Genomic DNA, 12,827 nt, shown 5'->3' with positions numbered 1-12,827 from the left:
GGAGGTTCCTCAGAAAATTAAAAATAGACCTACCCTATGACCCAGCAATAGCACTGCTAGGAATTTATCCAAGGGATACAGGAGCACTGATGCATAGGGCCACTTGTACCCCAATGTTCATAGCAGCACTCTCAACAATAGCCAAATTATGGAAAGAGCCTAAATGTCCATCAACTGATGAATGGATAAAGAAATTGTGGTTTATATACACAATGGAATATTACATGGCAATGAGAAAAAATGAAATATGGCCTTTTGTAGCAACGTGGATGGAACTGGAGAGTGTGATGCTAAGTGAAATAAGCCATACAGAGAAAGACAGATACCATATGGTCTCACTCTTATGTGGATCCTGAGAAACTTAACAGGAACCCATGGGGGAGGGGAAGGAAAAAAAAAAAAAAAGAGGTTAGAATGGGAGAGAGCCAAAGCATAAGAGACTGTTAAAAACTGAGAACAAACTGAGGGTAGATGGGGGGTGGGAGGGAGGAGAGGGTGGGTGATGGGTATTGAGGAGGGCACCTTTTGGGATGAGCACTGGGTGTTGTATGGAAACCAATTTGTCAATAAATTTCAGAAAAAAAAAAAAAAGAACTAGAAAAATAAAAGAAAACTAAGCCTAAATCAATGAGAAGGAAGTAAATAAAAGATTAGAGCATAAATAAATAAAATTGAAAGGAAATAAGACAGAAAAATAATGTAGAATGAAACAAGAAATTAATTTTTGAAAAAATCAACAAAAATGAAAAACTTTACCAAAACTGACCAGAAAAAAACAAAAATAAACAAAAAAAAGAAAATCCAGATAACTAAAGTCAGGAATGAAAGAGGGACATAAGTATATCTTGCAGAAATAAAAAGGATTAGAAAGGAATACTACAAGAATTATATGCCAACAAATATGATAACTTAAATGGACAAATTCCTTGAAAGACAGAAACTGCCAAACTAACTCAAAATGAAAAACAAAATCTGAATAGACCTATAATAAATAAGGAGATTATATCTAATTTAAAAATTCACCATAAAGAGGGGCGCCTGGGTGGCGCAGTCGGTTAAGGTTCCGACTTCAGCCAGGTCACAATCTCGCAATCCGTGAGTTCGAGCCCCGCGTCGGGCTCTGGGCTGATGGCTCAGAGCCTGGAGCCCGTTTCCGATTCTGTGTCAACCTCTCTCTCTGCCCCTCCCCCGTTCATGCTCTGTCTCTCTCTGTCCCAAAAATAAATAAACGTTGAAAAAAAAATTTTTTTAAATAAAAAAAATAAAAATTCACCATAAAGAAAGCCCAGGTCCATAAACCTTCACTGGTGAATTCTAGCAAATAACGTAAAGAGGAATTAATATCATACTTCACAAACTCTTCCAAACCATAGAAAAGGAGGAAACATGCATTACATGAGGACTGAATTACCAAAACTAAAGACATTAGAATAAAAGAAAAACATAGACTGATAACTCTTAAGAAAATAGATGCCAAAATCTTTGACAAAATGCTAGCAAACTGAATCTAACAATATATAAAAAGAATATACACCGTAACCAAATGGGATTTATTCCAGGAATGCAAGTCTGATTTAACTTACAAAAATCAATCAATGTAATACAATATATCGATAGACTAAAAGACAAAAACCACATCATCATCTTGATAGATACAGAAAAAAACATTTGACAAAAATCGAGTACCCCTTCATTAAAAAAAAAAAACACTATAAAATTAGAAATAGAAAGAAACTTCCTCAACCTAATTAAGGACATCTGCAAAATAACTACAGTTAAAATCATCCTGAACAGTGAAAGACTGAAGATTTTCCTCTTAAAATTAGGAATAAGACAAAGATGTCCAGTCTTGCCATTTCTATCCAGCATAGAACTAAAGGTTCTACCCAGGACAATTAGGCAAGAAAAAGAAGTAAAAGTAATCTAGATTGGAAAGGGAGAAGTAAAAATATCTCTATTTGCAGATGACATAATCTTTTATATAGAAAATTGTAAGAAATCCACAAACAATATTATAACTAATAAATTAGTTAAGCAAACTGCAGGATATAAAAGCAATGTACAAACACATTTGTATTTCTTCTATATACTAGCAATAAACAATCTGACAATGATATCAAGAAGTCAATCTCATTTACAATAGCATCAAAAATATTTAGAAATAAATTTAAGAAAAGAAGTATCAGACATACACTGAAAAGTATAAAATAGATAGAAAAAACTAAAGAAATCTAAATAAGTAAAAAGACATCCAATATTCATGAATGGAAGATTTGTTATTAAGATGAAAACATTCCCCACACTGATCTGTAAATTCAATGTAATCTCTTTCAAAATCTCAGGTTTTTTGTTGTTGCAAAATTGACAAACTGACCCTGATATTCATATGAAATTGCAACCCAGAATAGCCATTAAAAATGAAGAACAAAGTTGGGGAATTCATACTTTCTGATTTCAAAACTTACTACAAAGCTATTATAATCAAGATCTGTGGCAGTGGCCTGAGGATAGTCATATTCTATATCAATGAATGCACTTGGGAGTCCAAAAATAAACCTTTACGTTTATGTGCAGCTGATTCCCTACCAGAATGGTAAAACAACTCAAATGGGCTTGAGGGATCTTTTTAGAGTTAATGAAAATATTCTAAAATTGTGGGGATGGGTGAACAACTCTGTAATATTACTGAGTCATTGAATTGTGCACTTAAAATGGGTGAATACTTTGGTATGCAAATTGTTCCTCAGTAAAGATATTTAAAAATCAACTGATTGACTTTAAATATATAAATATTCCTTTTAGACTAAAAAGACAATGCATAACGTAATTTGTGATTTTTTAAGGCTGGAGAAAAGAGTTAGGGGTTTTAGACTTTTGTTAGTTAAAATCCTGTATTCAAATGCATATTTCATTTGACAGATTAAGAAACTGAGGAAGACTCTGGGAGAATTCCTTGTGTGTCAACCCATTCCAATGAGATCTTGGTCAGTGCCAGCATTATCTGATAGAGAAAGCCAAGAAAAGAATCACTGTGAGAAGCAAAAGGCAAAGATTAGAAGCAGCCATTCTAGGTTTGTTTCAGATCAGCACACATTTGGATGTTTTTAATACTGAACATTTTATTAAATGCAAGCAGCTCACTGGGCTAGAGAGAATCCTGAGCTATTTGTGGCCTCCAGCTCCCTGGTCTGAAAAATTGGAGTGAATATCAGTTCATTCTACTTGAGGCTTAAGAACTTCTCTGAATTTATGAAATTGGAAACAGATACTTGAATCACTTGATACCATTATTCATCCATAACATGGACATAAGTGTTTTCAGTATATTTTTCCTTGAAGTTGAGTATTGTAACAGTAAATCCCTTGCATATTCTAGACAGATTCACCTTTTTATGAACCTAATACATTTTGTGAATTTGTTTCGATTACCTTATCTCTAAGTCCCACCAATTCTGAGCTTTATATGATAGTTGCGGCATCATGTTACCAGAACCTGAAATTATGCTTTACTGGGATGTTCTGATGGCAAAGAGTACGAAGAAATGACTCCTCTGGAACAGTTCCAGGACAGCATGCTGTCAGGGCAATCTGAGGATAATATGCATAGTCCAGTGAAGGCTGCATAATTGCCTATGTGCTATTTTTAACTCACTCTCATGAGTTACACCATTGGCACTGATAAGCTATTATAATGTGCTCAGATACATATTAAAAGTGATTAACTAAGTGTCATGAACTTAGTGACATAATATCTCAAAGTTTGAAGGTTGAGTGCTGCTTGCACTGTTTTTGCCTACAGTGCTGTTTACTCATCCTCACATCACCTCCATCACTTGGAGAGATGACAGAAGGAATGCAGAGAGAAAGCACATCACTTAGATCATTGCTAGGTGCCCAATTCAGTACAAAGCAAATGACTGCCAAGGGTTCTGTAGGTTCACTCTGATAAAAAGGAAAGTGCTTTATTTTCACTCTAAACAATTCATTGATATATGCTTCTCTTGCACCTACAATAGACATGGTAATATTTATTTCTTTCAGAGACTTTCCTTCTATGGCTATTAAAATAGAGCTACACTTAAAAATCAACACAAAGTTCATTATCTTTGAATGAGCAAAATTGTTAATATATTATACTCCTGAGCTCCCAGTCTAACGTCCTTATTCTGAATTTCCCTCATCCTTAAACCTCTCCCCCTCCTACTTCTCCCTTCAAGCTGGACAAATTTGAAAGCATGAGCCAAGTGGATGAGCAGTTTTATTTTAAGCATGTATGCATTCCCAGTTTCCCCGAAAAAACTCAGACTTCTCAACAGCAGTGAAGGAAAGAGGTAGTGAAATACTCATGTGGTGTTAGAAGGAAAATGTCAAAAGTGTCATGGGGAGGTCTAAAGGTCTCTGTCATCACCTAGTCTACTTTGTAGCTCTCTAACAGGTCTTCACGTTGGGGATTGACCTGAGTGGTCACAACACAAAACACACTAACACTGACCCATGCATTTCTTCGTTGATCTTTTACCAGGCTTTATAAGACTCTTTAAATTACCATGTTTGAGCTACTTAGAAGATATAAAACCATCTAAAGTCTTGAGAAGGAGGATATCCTTGCAACATTGTGCCTTTCAACTAAAACAAACCTCCTCAAGGTATGTGGTATTCTAGGATAGGTTAAGTTCAACCCCTCTGCCCACTCAAGGCCTAATGGGTCCTGAGTGCAACTCCAGCCTGACAGCATGGAGTTCCCGGGGTGCTCTGAAGTTATCTTTGTTGACTTGAACATGTGGAGCTACTAAAAAGAAGCCAGGACATGTCTCAGTGCTAGCGTGGGTGCCCGCAGGTCTGCACTGAATTCCTAGCATGATTAGCTCAGTCCCAAGCGCCATTAGTCAAGTAGGCTTAAATACTTTGACCTAGAGTAAAAGGAAGTAAACTCAGATATTTGGATTTCTAAGAAAGAAAAGAAAACCCTACAATGTTTGCAAAGGCAGTAAATTAAGAGTATCAGACTCTGAAATAACACTGGATTAAATCCTAGCTCCCCGACTTTATGACCTTGAGCAATTGTCTAACCTTTCAATACCTCCCTTTGCTCAGCTATAAAATTGTGGTAATACAATACTCTTCTTCATATAGCTATTTTATGATTAAATGAGACTTTGTATATAAACTGCTTATCCTAGAGTCTGGCACATAATGATTTCTCAATAAATGCTTGTATGTATTAGTATGAGTATGAATATTTGTGTCATTTATATTATTTGGTGGTCATTTAAAGTATGAGATTCAAGATTCAAAAGAACAGATCAATAGCTCTTTGGAGGAGTCTCTGGACTACATCTCAGATCAAGCCTGTCTGCATCAGTGGGAAATAAATCCTATTGCCATGCAGTCTGCAGCCTGCCTGACTGCCCCCTGAGAAAAGTTTCTGTCCTCCAGCCACCAATAGCCAGTTTCTTGCAGCGCTTTAGGGAGAAGTTTTGAGATGGATTAGTTCACCTAGAATATTGCAAATTGAGTGAAATAGCGTGAAAATGGTGCTTCTTAGCCAAGACAAGGAAACAACCTAAGTGCCCGTCAACAGATGAATGGATAAGTACTAGGTATACATACATACATACATACATACATACATACATATTGTACTGGTAACCACCAACCCACTATTTCTAAGAGTTCAGCTTTTTTAGATACCACATATAAGAGAGATCATACAGTATTTATCTTTCTTCGACTTACATCACCAAGCAAATGCCTTCAAAGTTCACCCATGTTTTTGCAAATGGCAAGATTTTATTCCTTCTTGTGGCTGAATAATATTCCATTGTGTTTATATATACACAATCACATCTTCTTTACCCATTCATCCATTGATGGACAATTAGGTTGTTTCTATCTCTTGGCTATTGTGACTAAGGCCACAATAAACATAAGAGTACAGGTATCTCTTCAATATCCTCTTTATTTCCTTTGGATATAAATGGGATTGCTGGGTAATATGGTAGGTTTTTTTCTTTTTTTAAAGTTTATTTATTTATTTCGAGAGAGCCAGGGACACCTCAAGTAGGGGAGGTGCATAGAGAGAGGAAAGAGAGCATCCCAAGCAGTCTCCACACTGTCAGAGCAGACCCCGATGCGGAGCTCAAACTCACGAAACTGTGAGATCATAACCTGAGCTGAAATCTAGAGTTAGATGCTTAACCAACTGAGCCACCCAGGTGCCCTGATAATATGGTAGTTTATTTTTAATTTTTTGAAGAACCTCTACTGTTTCCAGAGTGGCTGCACCAATTTTCAGGCTCACCAACAGTGCACAAGTGTCCCCCTTTATCCACATCCTCACCAACACTTATTATCTCTTGCCTTTTTGATAATAGCCATTCTAACAGGTGTGAAATAATATCTCATTATGGTTTGGATTTGTGTTTCCCTGATGATTAATGAGGTTGAGCATCTTTTCATGTACCTGTTAGCCATTTGTATGTCTTTGGAAAAATGTCTAATCATTTGTTCTGCCCATTTTTTAAACCAGATATTTTTGTTACTGAGTTATGTGAATTCTTGCTATATTTTGGATATTAACCTCTTATCAGATACATGGTTTTGCAAATATTTCCTCCCATATGATAGGTTGTCTTTTTGTTTTGTTCATTGTTTCTTTTGCCGTGCAGAGCTCAAACCGATATAGTCCCACTTGTTGACTTTTACTTTTGTTGCAAATACTTTTAGCATCATACTCAAAAAATTATTGCCAAGACCAATTTCAGAAAGCTTTCCCCAAAGTAGGAGGTTTATAGTTACAGGTCTTATATTTAGGCCCTTAACCTATTTCAAGTTCATTTTTATGACTGGTATAAAATAGAAGTCACATTTTATTCTTTTGCATGTGAATATCTGGTTTTCCCAACACCATTTATTGAAGAAACTATCCTTTCCCCATTGAGTATTCTCACCTCCCATGTCAAATATTTGTTGACCATGCTGGTGGGGTTTATTTCTGAGCATTTATTCTGTTTCATTGCTCTGTCTATTTTTACACCAATATCATACTGTTTTGATTACTATAGCTTTGTAGTATAATTTGAAATCAGAAGTGTGATGCCTCAGCTATGTTCTTCTTTCTCAGGGTTTGTCTATTTGGAGTCTTTTGTGTTTTATACAAATTTTAGGGTTGTTTTTCCTATTTCTGTGAAAAATGCCATTGGATACATTGAATCTATAGATGGCCTTGAGTAATATGGACATTTTAACAATATTAATTATTCTGATCTATTAACACAGGGTGTCTTTCCATTTGTTTATGTCTCTTCAATTTCTTTCATCAAAGTCTTATAGTTTGCCTTATACAGATCTGGCATTCCTTGTGTAAATTTTATTTATTTATTATTTATTTATTTATTTATTTATTTATTTATTTATTTATTTTAGTGTTAAACAGAATTGTTTTATTTCAATCTTTTTCACATTGTTTGTTGTTAGTGTATAGAAATGCAACTGATTTTTATTATGTTGTTTTAATATCCAGGAACTTATCTTTATATATGTTTTGTACATATAAAAACACATACCTGCAAATAAAGACAATTTTACTTTTTTCTTTCTGATTTGGATGGCTTTTAGTTCTTTACTTTCTATTTTTTTAATGTTTATTTTTGAGAGAGAGAGAGAGAGAGAGAGAGAGAGCAGGGGAGGGGCAGAGAGAGAGGAAGACACAGAAACTGAAGCAGGCTCCAGGCTCCAAGCTGTCAACACAGAACCTGAGGCAGGGCTTGAACTTAGGAACCATGAGATCATGACCTGAGCAGAAGCTGGATGCTCAACTGACTGAGCCATCCGGGTGCACCTTTTATTTCTTTATTTTGCTTGATTGCTCTAGCTGGGACTTCCAGTGCTATGTTGAATAGATGTGTGTGGGGGGGGGGGGAGGGGAGGATAATGGGTGTGGGTGTGTAGTAAGAATTTTTAAGATCTACTATTTTAGCAACTTAGGGGCAGAGAGAGAGAGAGAGAATCTTATGTGGGGCTTAATCTCATGACACTGGGATCATCACTTAAGCCGAAATCAAGAGTCAGATGCTCAACCAACTGTGCCACCCAAGCACCCCTGATCCTTTTAATGTACTGTTTGATTGGTAGCATTTTGTTGAGAATTTTTGCATCTATATTCATCAGGGATATTGGCCTATAGTTTTCTTGTTTGACTTTTTCATCAGGGTACTGCTGGCCTAGTAAAATAAGTATGGGAGTATTCCCTCCTCTCCAATTTTTTTGGAAGAGTTTGAGAAGGACTAGCATTAATTCTTCTTTTTTTATTATTTATTTTTATTTTACTTATTCATTTTTTTTAATTTTTTTTTCAATGTTTATTTATTTTTGGGACAGAGAGAGACAGAGCATGAACGGGGGAGGGGTAGAGAGAGAGGGAGACACAGAATCGGAAACAGGCTCCAGGCTCCGAGCCATCAGCCCAGAGCCTGACGCGGGGCTCGAACTCACAGACTGCGAGATCGTGACCTGGCTGAAGTCGGACGCTTAACCGACTGCGCCACCCAGGCGCCCCATTTACTTATTCATTTTTGAGAGAAACAGAGACAGTGCGAGTGGGGTAGAGGCAGAGGGTGAGAGAGAGAGAGAGAGAGAGAAAATCCCAAGCAGGCCCTGCACTTTCAGTGCAGAGTCCAACATGGAGCATGAACTCACAAAACCATGAAATCATGACCTGAGCCAAAACCAAGAGCTGGACACTTAACCACTGAGCCCCCCCCCCGTCCCCCCCGGAACCCCAAAATTAATTCTTTTTTTTTCAACGTTTATTTATTTTTGGGACACAGAGAGACAGAGCATGAACAGGGGAGGGGCAGAGAGAGAGGGAGACACAGAATCGGAAACAGGCTCCAGGCTCTGAGCCATCAGCCCAGAGCCCGACGCGGGGCTCGCACCGTGAGATCGTGACCTGGCTGAAGTCGGACGCTTAACCGACTGCGCCACCCAGGCGCCCCGGTTAATTCTTCTTTAAAGAAGAATTGGTAGAATTTACCAGTAAATGTTTTGTATTTAAATGTTTGGTAGAATTTACCAGTAAAACCATCTGGTCTTGGGTGAGCATCAGGATTTGAAAAGCTCCCTAGGAAATATAAATATGCAACCAGAGTAAAGAACCACTATTTGAGAGCCTTGATATTCAGAATGTAACAGTGCTTCTCTCCACTTCCTCCATTATCCTGCTGCTATAGTAATCTTTCTAAAATAAAAATCTGTTTGTGACATGTCCTTAGTTTTATTATGTTCCTATGGCTCCCCACATATCCCAAACATGGATATTCTTCATTATCCATTTCCCCATCGTACTGCCTCCACCTCCCCATCATACTGCCATGCTGGGTAGCCATATTGACCCAAGTAGCATTTCTTAGGTGAGCCTCATGCTTCCACGCCTGATATATCTCATTTCCTCAGACCATAATACTTGGTCCCATTGGTGCATTTGACTAACTTTAAATTGTCCTTCAAGACTCATTTTCCTCTACATAGAGAGAAGACTGAGAATGAGAAGAGGGAATATGTTCTGTAATTGTATGTAACAGGTTCTATTTCATTTATATTTTAATAAAATCTTCTTTTAATGTTTATTTCTGAGAGAGAGAGAGAATGAGCAGGGGAGGGGCAGAGAGAGAGGGAGACACAGAATTCGAAGCAGGCTCCAGGCTCTGAGTTGTCAGCACAGAGCCCGACGCGGGCCTCAAACTTGTGAACTGTGAGATACTGACATGAGCTGAAGTTGGACGTCCAACTGACTGAGCCACCCAGTACCCCATGTTTTAATAAAATCTTAACAAAGATCCAACTCAGTCACCATCTGTGCTCACCTCCTCTTCAGTACTCCTTAAGCACAGTGTAAACAATTCTTTCAAAAATGAATCATGTGGCATAGTAACTTAACCTTGTGAAGTTAGGATCAGTGTCTAATTCATCATCTTATCTGTAACAGAATCAAAATCTAAGGCATATAGTGACTATGGAAAAATATAACTATGGATATCAAATGAATGAATGAAGCAATCACAAAAATGTTAAAGTGAATCTACCACGGCCTCATTGCATTCCTGGCAAGATCTCTTTGCATCCATGATTTGCTTCTGTCACATACCCAGTTTTAGATCAGGACTTTGAAAGCACTTGGTGTCACTCTGGATAATCACTGTAAGGAAAGAAATAGAGCTCTCAAATCTAAAGGTTTCAATCCATCTACAGTAGTTGAGGGCAAAGTAAGTGAAAAGCCTAAGTGTCTTCACAAAGGCCTCATCTAGTAAGTGAGAGTAGAAGTGTTTACCTACCTTGTATGAAATATATAGATATTTTTTAAAATGCCTCACTTTCTTCTTGGAATTATAGATTTGCCACAGGGTATTTCCTGCCATATTTCTGCCTGCCTTTTATAATCAGCCTGAACTTGGGGAGATCATTGCACTCCAATCAACTAGTAAAGCCCATATCAAGATAATGTGATCACACCAGCCCCCTCAGGAGTCATGGGTACACAATGGGAAATTAATCAGACCAGTGACCGTTTTCAGACACATTTACACTTTTTCTCTTCTGAGTGAATAGTTCCTTTGAGACCTGTAAGCACAGCTAAAAGTGACTCAAGTTAAACAGAGAAGTTTCTTTTAAAATGAGAATGTAGAAAGGCATTATTAGTTTCCTTCTCAGTGAATAAGAATGTCCGTGAACATTTTATCCTAAACACTAAGAATCAAAGCCCAAAACACATCTGTCTCTTAAGAGAAAAGGCATAGACAGATCACTGGAAAAGTTTTATATTTTAAGGGTGATAATTTCACATTATAAATTTTGTTCCTTTATCCTTTTATCCAAATTCCTTTAATCTAAAAGGCATTATTTTCAGTCCATTGTTTCCAATCAACTTAAAGTACAATGTCTCAGCATCAAGCTTTAATTCTTTGAATTAAACAGAACCTTTCTTCAAAGGACATGATTTATTAAACCCAAATCTGTTCCACCTCTTTTCTTACCCTTGCAAGAATCCTTCCCCCAAGAAAATCAACAGACACTGAAATCTCAAGACCACAGGGCCAAAGAACCTGGTCTTCAAAATACTTTATACTTGTTTCATCCTTGTAGAAGGGCAAGAGGTGAAGGCTGGGTGCCACGTGGTCAGGGTCAAAGCTCTAGGCTGAGCCCTTGTCTCTAGAACTCGGTGTCTTTCCTAGATTATGAGTCATGGTTAATAATATCTTATCTTTATAACATACATGGCAAGAAGCAAGAACTCTCTAGTAATTCATGTTTTGCATAAAGACACAACCCAGCAAAGTCAGAATGTGCTGAAGGGACATTAGAAGATTCCCATCAAGAGAAAAACAGGCCAGTGGTTCACTATCAGGCCCAGCTTCCCAGGACAACTTTTGATGCCCTTTTGACAAGTCCGTCCATGAATTACAGCCTATGCACCACAGCTGCTGAATGGTGAGGATAGGACACAAAGATACCACCTGCTGCCCTCAAATCATCACCAACTGTGAATGCATTACAAAAAGTAACAACAACTTGATTCAATCCAGTGTTGAATTGGAGGAAGAGCATGGGTTTTGGAGTGTATGAACCTCGATCCAAATCCTAGTTTTGCTACTTTTTATTACCTTTAACTTTAGGTACATCTATTAATCTTTATAAGTCTAGGCTTCAAGTCTATAAAATTGGGTCTAAATGACATGACATATATAGACTGTCTAGAATATATTGCAGGCACACATTCCATGTGTGTGCACCTGATTCCACACCCAGACTTGCTCACACTCCTGGCACAGGAATATCATAACTTCATGTCCATCTATACACATGAGTGTTTTCCTACACACCCAAATAGGTCAACTTCAGATTTTCTTCTTAAGCCCTGCAAATCACAAATCATCAGTGTGTCTACATCACAAACCCAAGCCCAGAAGAAATGGTGCCACAAGGTTCACGTTCTCTTTATACACGGACACAAGTATGGTTTGTTACAATATCAGGCCCATATGGAGAATGGAGACCGGGTGATACATATTTTATTTGTAGACCAGTGACAGAGCTCTTAAAACAAATAGTACTGTCTTGCCAAACACCAAAAGACAAAAACACAAGTTTTCAGGCTGACTGGAATCCATTCCCTGAATTGCTCCTGGGTTTTTCCTCATCCATAAAGTTTCCTGTCAGGAGGCATTTCATGTGGGAAATCCCTATGTTGCTATCTCAGCTACAGGGAGATTCCAGCGGCAATGGCAGGAGCAATGGCACCCACCTGAGGCCGCTATTCATACATGTGCATGGTGCCCCAGCCCAGCTCTTTGGATATGAACCATTGTGGGATGTTTGTATTTGTGGGTCTGCTTTAACTTATAGTTTGGCTGCCAGCAGCCTCACTAGAATCTCTTTGAAACACTCAAATCATATGCCAAATAAACATATTACTCTTGAAGGTTAAGGAGGAGGCAGTACATTTCCAGACACAGATCAATGTACTTTCACAAGGATTTGGCTGGGGTACAGAGGATGGCAAAGACTGTCACATAGCTGCACAGGCTGTGTTCAGTGTTGCTATATGTCATATGGCTCCAGTATATTCCTCAGAAGGAAGTATGGCCAGCAGACCTTTCCTCACTTTCCCAGGAAAACAAGACAGTGGGTGGCAAAGGCCAGGTGTCTCAGGCTGCAGAAGCTTGCATCAGAGTCTGCTCCGTTCTTATCTCAGATGTGTCTTCTTGGGATGAGTTGACACCACTGGAGATGCTGATTCTTGTCTTGGCCCCTTCCCTTCAGATCTGTGATTG

Source organism: Prionailurus bengalensis, chromosome A3 (genome assembly GCF_016509475.1).
Source record: "Prionailurus bengalensis isolate Pbe53 chromosome A3, Fcat_Pben_1.1_paternal_pri, whole genome shotgun sequence".
NCBI lineage: Eukaryota > Metazoa > Chordata > Mammalia > Carnivora > Felidae > Prionailurus > Prionailurus bengalensis.
Note: the sequence above shows the minus strand (reverse complement) of the source record.